We start from the raw sequence: 10,304 nt of genomic DNA on the forward strand, positions 1-10,304 counted from the left end.
AAGCAGATATTATTATTGTCATCCTTGCTTTAGATTTTTAAAAAGAAGTTAAGTTTGGAGAGCTTCTCTCTCTCTCTTTTTTTTTTTTTTTTTGAGACAGATTCTCACTTTCTCACCCTCAGTAGAGTGCTATGGAGTCATAGTTCACAGCAACCTCAAACTCTTTGGCTTAAGCAATTTTCTTGCCTCAGCCTCCCAAGTAGCTGGGACTACCGGTGCCTGCCACAACGCCTAGCTATTTTTTTAGAGATGAGGTCTCACTCTGGCTCAGGCTGGTCTCAAACATGTGAGCTTAAGCAATCCATCCACCTTGGCCTCCTAGAGTGCTAGGATTACAGGCCTGAGCCACCACACCCCGCCTGAGAGCTTCTCTTTGAGTAAGTTGCCCATGATCACACTAGGGTCTCTATTCTGCCTCTTACTGGCACAGCACTGAGACTTGGGCAGGTCTCTGGGTTTCAGTTTCATCACCCAGGCAAGGAAGGCCTGGGACTTTTGAATCTCAGTTCCCTTTTTATCTGCAAGTGTGATTATTTCCATATGGGGTTAGAGCCACCAGCACCTTCCACCTCCTTCATTAGAGGAGGAAGTGTTCATTGCTTGGGCTATGCTTTGGCCACTGAATAGCTTTCCTCACTTATCCCAGACCATCCCATTCTAGTGCCTGAATCCCATTCTTGTTGCCCAGGCCTCACCAACTGTTTGATGGCTGAAGCATCACAACCGCCAGAGTAGTACATAGATAGGCAGTCAATTCAGGTGTACACAACACATGACCCCCAATCCCATGACCAGGGAAAATCCAGAGCCACCCAGAGATACACATCAATTCCCTCATTCATTCAATAAGCAAATGAATGAACCCACAGATATTCACTGAGCACCTACCCTGTGCCAGACACTGCTGAAGATTCAGCACCGTGTAAACAAATCTCAAACCTCATGGGGCTGAGATTCTAATGAGGGAGACAAATGCTAAAAATGATGAATAAATCAAATTGACCAGGTGTTACATAGCAGTGAGTGCTAAGGAGAAAAAAATAAACAGGAATGCAGTGGGGGCTGTCAATAGTTGGGGGAGGACGGTAAAACATGAGAGTGCCTTCTCTGAGAAGGTGAAGCCATTAGGATGTCTGGGAGAAGAGCGTCCAGGCTGAGAACAAAGCAGGACCAAATCCAACCTGGTGTGTTGAGGAACAGTGTGAGGGGACCGCAGGGGGAGGAAGAGGGCATGAGGTCAGGCAGGGAGGGAGCTGCAACTAGACCTTGCCCAGCCGTGTAGGTCAAGATCACAGACTTGGAATTTTGGAGGGTTTTGAGCAGGGAATGTTATGATCTGACTTAAACAAGGTCTCAAGAGGTACCTGAAGGGAAATCAAAAGGGCAGAATGAGGAAACCAGTGAGGGGGCCATTGCTTTATCCAAGGCAAGAGGCAAAGTTGTCATGGCCCCAGTGGGTGGAAGTAGGAGTGGTGAGAGGACCTGGGATTTGGTATCTGAGGGATGGGAGATAGAGGAGAGGTAAGGATGTTTCCACAGTTTAGGTCCTGAGAAAGTCGGTCCCCTGTGCCTCCAGCCCCTCCATCCTGACACTTGGGCTCAGCACGTGCTGCTCTGGTAAGAAACCAGACATGTTCCCTGCCAGAGTGAGTGCACTGGTTTCCTATTGCTGCTGTGACAAATTAACACAGAGTGTCTTAAATTTATTATCTTACAGTTCTGAAGTTCAGAAATCCAAAACGGGTCTCATGGGGCCAAAATCAAGGTGTTGGCAAGCCTTCCAGAGGCTTAGGGGAGACTATTTCCTTGCCTTATCCAACATCTACATTGCACACATTCTCTCTCTGTGGTGCTAGACCACTCAGCCCTCTGGTTCCATAGTCTCATCTCTTACTCTGTAATTACATTGGCCCCACTCCATAGTCTAGAACAGTGGTTCTCAACCTTCCTAATGCCACAACCCTTTAATACAGTTCCTGTGGGTCATGGCCCTCAGGTTGAGAACTGCCGATCTAGAACAATCTTTCCATCCCAAGAGCTTTAATCACATCTATGAAGTCTCTTTTACCATGTAAAGTTTCCAGGCATCAGGACATGCACATCTTGGGGTGGGGGCATAATTCTGCCTCTGAAGATGAGCCATGTGCAATGTGATTTCACAGAAGACACAGAGGAGGACTTTACATCACCCACCTCACACCCTCTGTAGTCTCCATCAGACATTCTTGTCTTTCCAGGTCACTTCTCAGCAAACTCACCCTGGTGTCACCCAGGATCACTGGTGGCTCGCTCTTCTTCCTGAATTCTCCTCCTAACCCCTCCTCAAGACTCCAGGTTCCTTTCCCTTCTGCATTAGGGACCAGGCACTCAGCACTGTCTGGCTAATCCCCTCAAACTTGCACCCACAAGCCCACCACAGGTTCAACTCATCAAAGGCCCTTCCATGAAACAGGATCCTGTTGATATTCTGGTGCAGCTACAAAGGGGAAAGGGATTTAGAAGGTCCCAGGAAAATGCTGCACCCAGATTGTCCAAGGGCAGCCAAGGGTTCTGTACTTAGAACCCACAGCACCACCGCAGAGGGACGTGCTCAGAGCTCTCCCTAGCTCTCACTCACCTACAGCCCTGAGCAGTTTCCATCTTGGCACCTGCTCACACAAAAGCTACTGAAGGTCTGAAGTTTGGGTTGGCCCGACCTTATCATTCCACATCTTTCTTACACCTGTAGTCTTCATGTACCAGTAAGCAAAACCTGAATGCTTGGGGAGGTGCAGGGAGAACAAACTGCGTTTGTCGGTAAAGACATCCTTACCAGGTCCTCAGATGCAAGGCCTCCCTCATAGGAACAGGTCGCTGTGACCCACAGCAGAAATTGTTAAGCAGGCTGTGCAGGACAATGAGAAATCCTGGACAGGAAAGGACAGGGTGTAGTGGTGAAGAGCACACACTGTCAAATCTAACTACCTAGGTTGGAATCCCAGCTCACAATTGAAAAAGTCCAGCTCACAGAAGCAGAGACCAGGATGGATGTTATCAGGGGCAGGGGTACGGGGTAGAGAGGGGAGGTGTTGGTCAAAGGATATAAAATTTCAGTTAGCCAAAGGGAATGAGTTCAAGAGATGTATTGTAAAACACAGTGACTATGGTTAATAACAATGTATTGTCGACGCGAAAATCCCTGAGAGAGTAGATTTTAAATGTTTCCACTACAAAAAAAAAAAAAAGTGGTAAGTATAGGAGGTAATAAATGTTAATTAGCTCAATTTAACCATTCCACAATGTACACATATTTCTTTTTTTCCTATTTTTTATTAATTTTTATTAAATCATAACTTAGCACAATGTACACATATTTCAAAATACATTGTATACCATAAATATATACCATTTTTATTTGTCAAATTTAAATTGATTAAAATAAAACCCAGAAATCCAACAACAACAGCAAGAACTCCAGCTCCCAGGTTTCAGGCTTAGTAACTGCACAAGCTTAGCCTCTCTGAGCTGCAGTTTTTTAATCTGCAAAGTGGGATGAGTAATAGTAGTTAAGTGTTAGGGTTAACTGGAAACATCAAATGAGATAATGTAGGTAAAACCTCGATCGAGCGCTGTGCATGGCACATGGTAAGCTATGTTTACCATCATTCTTATTTCAGTGATCTTAACTTCAGTTAGTCCACATGCTGAATTACATCAAGGCTGCAGATGTTCTGGATTTAAAGGTTAAATCTTACCTTGACTTTGAGAAAGATGAAGTTTGCATGAGCCACTCCTCCTTCCCTAAACTCCACCTTCTTCTGAATTCCCCAGATCCCTCTGCCTCCATGCTTTTTCACCACGTTCATTATCTCTCTCCAATCTGTAGAATCCTCAAAAGCAGTCCTCTTACTTTCCAGATGGGGAAGCTGAAGGTGGAGACAGCAAGGTCCCACAGCTGAGCTGTTGTGAAGCGGCTTTGGACACCTCTCTATGCTGCCTCCTCCTGGGCCCATTCCATCAGGACCCTGCCCTCTGCCATGGGTGACAGTGGATGGCAACACTCTTGGGTGATGAGCCTTAACTGAAAGAATCTTATTCACCCTGAGGCTTGGCTCATCTTGCCAGACCCAAAGTGAAGACCCCTTTTAATCAGTACCTATGATTAAAACAGACCCAGATTCTTCAGCAGTTAAAGACAGAAAAGATCTCAATCACCTTCACTTTACAGAGTGAGCCACAGAGGGAAAGAAAGCAAGTACCATTTACTAAGCACCGCCGATGTGCTGCCCATCACCCAGTCCTTCTCTGGTGATCACATTTCATTCAAGGGCAGAAGGAGCTGGTAGCCTGTCCAAGTTCACCCAGCTGCTAAGCGCTTGATCAGGACTCATTCAGAACTCCTTGTTTGACATGCAGACATCATCCCTCCCCACGGCTTTCTCCTCTACCCTTGATCAAGTGTCCAGTGTGATCTAAGTATTTTCCATGCACTAATTTATTTTATGCTTTAGACAACGGGCGTGGGGGCAGTACTACTTTATAGGTGAGGAAAAAGAAGCAGAGAGGTGAAGTCATCTGACTGAACTCACACAACCATTGAGACCAAAGGCTAAGATTCTAATCCCAGCAGCCTGTCTCCAGAGTTCACAGTCCAAACCTCTGTACTCGACTGTCACCTCCAATATGCTGCCTCTCTTTAAACTGCTGTTAGGTCTGCAAGGTCACAGCACTCTAATGGAGCAATGCTCTCTATGTGAGTGAAAAATAAAATCAATTAGGAGGTGCCACGCACAGGTGTCATGCGCTTCAAACTGATGGTACAAAGACTTCAAATGGACCTTCAAGAGTTCTTGCTTCCCCCAAGAGGTCACTGACTCAGGCTCTATGGATGCTATTAGCATAATGACAACCCCGCTTGCTGCCTCAGCCCCCACGCTGCCAGCACCCGAGTGACTGGCCATCGCCTCCAGCCTCCCCTCTGCTCCATGCTCTGCTGGACAGCCTGGGCAGCCACTCTCGTCTACTGCACAAGCCTTAAAACTCACTCATCAGCTGGCATTCCTTGCCCCTGTGACCAGCTCACAGAAACACCTGTGGGTTTCTCCAAGCTGGCCTGATATTCAAAAAGAGAAAAACAAATTTTTTAAAGCATGGGCCACATAGGATAATACAGCACGGAAAAGGGTGGGGTGCGGTTCCAGCATGAAATGTTCCTTCATCAAATGTGCTTATTATCATGACTCCCATTTCCCAAACTCAGTACTTCTAAGCAAAAATTCTGAACTTAGACCAGGTGCAGTGTCTCAGACCTTATAATCCTAGCACTGTGGGCGGCCAAGATGGATGGAGTGCTTGAAAGCAGGAGTTCAAGACCAGCCTGAGCAAGAGCAAGACCCTGTCTCTACCAAAATTTAAAAAAAAAAAAAAAATAGCCAGGTACAGAGGTCCATGCCTGTAATCCCAGCTACTTGGGAGGCTGCGGTAGGAGGATCACCTGAGCCTTGGAGTCTGAGGTTGCAGTTAGCTACAATGATAACACTGCACTCTACCCAGGATGACAGAGTGAGATACTGTCCAAAAAAAAAAAAAAAAAAATCTGAAATTACACCAAATAGCCAAATATTTCTTTTAGATTGTCTAAAATTAAAATTTTTTAAATTTCAAGGATTTGTATTTTATTTCTTCAAAACAGAAGGTATTGTATTCACTTCCGCACCACAGCCACAAAGTATTTTTTTACCCCTTGAAAATAATTTCAGGTAGAGAAACAGAAGGTAGAAACACTTTGTCCTAAGACTTGTGCTCATGTCCTCAGACTTCCTGGATCTGATTCCATCCTACTCCTTACTACATGTGTGACCTTGGGGCAAGTTCTTACTCTCTTCCTGTGGAAATGGGGGATGATATACCAATGGTTAAAAAGGGCACATGAGATTTTTATGTGAAGCTTTTGATAAATTATTATTTATTTTTATCAACAAATGTAATATTTGTTATATTAGTAAGAAGAGACTGAACTAGTTGGAACAAAAAGAAAAGAAAAATATTTGCTTACATCTCTGGAGGTACACCAGGGACACGGCCCCAAACTGGTCAGGATCAAAGAACTCAAATGGCATTAGAATCTGCAACTATTCAACCTCCCAGATAATGAGTTGTCCTCATTATCTCAGGCTCCCTGCAGGCAGTGTTTCTGGAATAAATCCTTTATACTTCATGCCACACAGGGCAAGATAGAGCTACCACCTCTACCTTCAATTCAAAAAACTTCCAGGGAAGTTGTAAGTCTGTTCCAACAGCCAGGGAAGTCAGGACTATAGTTGGTGAACCCACAAGAACCACCTGGTTTAGGAGATAAATTTTCTAAAGAAAGAGGGCAAGGATAGAGCAAGTGACGCTGGGCAGACAAGAACAATCACTGTTCACTGCATCTGTTATTAACATGTGAGCCAGCTTCTCATGACCAAGTCCCTTACATCAATCTCTAATATTTGATATGTACACCCACACTATTTAACAAATAATAGAGATGGGCCGTGTACTTTGCAAACAGAGTTTCAGTTTATGCTTTCTTCACAGGGCCTAGCCCAGAACAGGTGCTCTAAGAAATATTTTATAAAATGACTAGTAACTTAGCTCTAGAATCAAATTATGGCACTAAATTAGTCAGAATAAATTAGATTATATTTAATTTGGGGGAAAAAAACTTAGTGAATTAGCACAACAATTTTGCACAAAGTCCACCATGGGTAGTACAGATGACTCTGCAGGACAACTGTCCTCCAGGAGACGCTCAGAGGCACAGGTTAATGGAGGCTCCCTCACCTGCAGGGTACCATCTGTAACACAGGGCTTCTCAGTCAATGTGCAGAAGAGAGCTCCAGGGGGGGGTCTTGTACTGGCAATTAAGTCCTTCACTCCAGAAGTGACCCATATCATTCTGCTCACAGGCCATTGGCTAGACCCAGTCACCAGCCCCACCTAACTGCAAAGCACTGGGGAATTTCATTTTTCCATATGCCTGGAAGGAGAAGGAATTATATGCGTGAGTACTAGCCATCCCTATGAAAATCAATTAAAATTAAAATATGTTTTATATGAGTTATACTCCAATTTTTAAAAATTAAAAAGATCCAAAGAAAAGAAAACAGCCTAACAGCTATTAATATGGCTCTCCTACTGCTCAGGAAGGCCATTCCCCAGCTAGAATTACAAACATCTCTGACTGAACCCACATTACAGCCCAGCAGAGACTAATTCCATTGGAAAGTTCAAAGTTTATTTATTTTGTACACTCCACTATTGGCTAGCAATGACCTTCAAAATCCAATTGAGCATACAATCTTACTGGAGGGCAATCGACAGGTCTTCGCAAAAGCCTTTTTAAAAAATATGCCTACGCTCCGACCCTGTATTTCCACTTCTGTGGTTTAACCTGAGGGAAAAAACATGGACGTGCACACAGATTTAGCTACAAGGATGTTCCTTGCAATCCATTTGTGACAGGGAAAAGTAAGAATTAACCTAAAGGCAGCAAGAACATGTCGGTTAAACAAATAAAAAAACACCTCTTCACACTGGAATAATATGCAGCCATTAATAATGAGATTATGAAAGTGTATTTATTAATCTGAAAAGCAGTTCTGCCACAGTAAGTGGGAGGGTAAGGGAAGAGCAGGCAATGAAACGGTGCGTTCACCACACATGCCTGGGAAAGATTCTGAGAAGAAACTGTATCAAGGAATTAATAATGTTTATTCCTATGTGGGTGGGATTATGGGGGGTTTATTTCCTCCTTTTTGCTAAGCTGTTTTTTCCTGCCATTATGGGTACTGCTGTTGAAATAGAAGAAACAGAGTTGTTTAAATTATCGATAAATAATCTCCTTGGGCCGATTACACATCCTAAGATGACTACCCACAACGAGGTTCTTTTCAGTTTTTACTGGCACAGTGAGGCAGGACCGTTTGTGGGAGGTAGCACTTCCCAGCTTATAAGCCCTTTCACTTCTAGAAGCAACTGGAAGGGAAGGTGCCTCAGGCCTTGCTACCCCCGTCATACAACTGAGGCTCGGGGCCACTAAATACCTTGCCCAATGGCAGGAATTACACAAGGATCCAGAGCACTTCCAGGCCACTGCTCTGTCCAGGTTCAGGGAGCACCAGTGTATTCAGGGAGTGCCCTTCGTACAGGACATAATGTGAAAAGTGTCCCTTGGATTCAGGCACTGTCCAGTCCAGCCCAAAACCTTACTGGATAGCTGCAAGCCTTCCTGTGCCAGTGGGTTATTCTATGCCAATAATGGATGGAGTGCAAGCAAATAAGCAAATTACTCATCAACAGAGTTGTTTGGGTTTTTTTTTTTTTTTTTCTGAGATAGGATCTCACTGTGTTGCTGGGGCTAGAGTACAGTGGGGTCATCATAGCTCACTGCAACCTCAGACTCTTGGGTTTAAGCAATCCCCCAGCCTTAGCCTCCCCAGTAGCTGGGACTACAAGTGTGCACCACCACACCCAGATAGTTTTCTATTTTTTGTAGAGATAAGTGTTTGCTGTATTGCTCAGGCTTCAACAGGTATTTATTGAGCACTCCTATACATTAGCCCTGTTGGAAGCTAATAAGTTTGGTCTTTTTCCCTCAGGCAACAAGGAGATATTTGAGGGTAATCTTAAGTGGTAGAATGACAGGATGAGAGCTATGTTCAGAAAGATCATTCTGGTGAAAAGAAGAGTCAGCGGAGGTGAGCAAGACCAGATGAAGTGGAGAAGATGAAAGAGTCAGAAAACTGTTATGATGACTCAGCAGGAGAAACTAATGCCTAGGATAGGGCCTGATTTGTGGAGAACATTAATGGCACCATCATTTTTATATTAACAGTAACTACCATTTTTTTGTCTGTTTTTAAAATCATTGTCAACATTTAGTTATATTTTCTTTAGGGGCTTTTTCTTTTTATTGTTTGGCATTCATTGGTAGCTACCGTTTGTTGATCATTTACTCTGTGCCAACTACTGTTTACATAAGGGCCCCACTCAATCTCGGACTAACCTTATTAGGTAGGTACTATCATTATTATCACAATTTCTGAGGTTGCAGAAATAGGAGGTACAGAAGGGTTAAGTCGCCTGTCCAAGGTCACATAGCTAGTTTGTGGCAATGATTACAACTTAGGCCTGTGTAACCTCAAAGCTTGTCCTCTGGAGCCATCATGCTAAGAATTAGAAGAGAAGGTGGTGGCTGGATGGTGATGAGGACACAGGGAAATACAGAGTTTAGTTCCAGAAATGTGAAGTGACATGAAATGTCCAAATGAACAAATTTGGTCGACATGGTGGGGGTTAAAAGTGAGCCTTTGGAAGCCGTCAGTGAGTAGATAAAAGCTGATTTCATGAAAATGAAAAAGTTTAAGAGAGTGCATGGAGCAGACAGGCTTGGATAGAACTCCAGGAATCTCAAACTTTAAAGGCTAGGGGAGTATCTTCAAAAACCAAATGCAGTCAAAGCAGAAGGAAAGTCGAGAGAGAATGGGCCAAAAACACAGAGTGAAGAGGGTCCAAAAATATCAGAGAATGAATGTCATCAAATGCTACACACTTAATAATAATAACAATGGGAGTTAATATTTTCAAACGCTCACTATATGCCTAATATTGTTCTCAATGCTTTGGGTATACTAGTTCATTTACTCTTCACAACAATCCTCTGAATTTGTTATTAATATTAGTATCCCCACCTTATAGATACCTCAGGTTCCATGGGAACCAGGAATCAAAGCCAGGCAGTCTGGCAGAAGAGTGATACTCACAGTGTGTACACTGTAATGCCTTCTTCACTAATGTCTAGCACATTTTTATCACTCAGAATATGTCACCAAACATCAGGCACATGGTAGAACTGCACCTTCTACCCTCTGTGTTGTGGGCCACAAGACTAGTGCTACCCAATGGGTTGTGGGAGAACATGGCCAAGGTCACTTCTAGGCCAGCTGATTACCCTGGGAGGCCCTCAGCAATCAGCAGCAATGGAAACGGTCACTGCTCCACCCGTCTGAGACCCAGAGCAAGAGAACATGGAAAGCTGGAGCCCTCAGCTGGAGCCCTCAACATGTAGTAGACGTGTCCCATGAATGTGAAGTAAACCTTGGTCATGTAAGTCACAATGATGGTTGTGTGGCTGATGCAAAGCCTTCAGCATGACCTGAATAGGAAAACTGAGGACCCAAAAGGAAAGAGACCAGACCGATGCCCCAGAGCTGACTAGCTAGAGGCACCCAGGGCAAGAATCCAAGACTCTGGCATCCCATCCACTTCTTCCCTTTCTACCC

This window comes from Otolemur garnettii, unplaced genomic scaffold, assembly GCF_000181295.1.
Source record: "Otolemur garnettii isolate 467f Iridium unplaced genomic scaffold, OtoGar3 scaffold00003, whole genome shotgun sequence".
Classification (NCBI taxonomy): domain Eukaryota; kingdom Metazoa; phylum Chordata; class Mammalia; order Primates; family Galagidae; genus Otolemur; species Otolemur garnettii.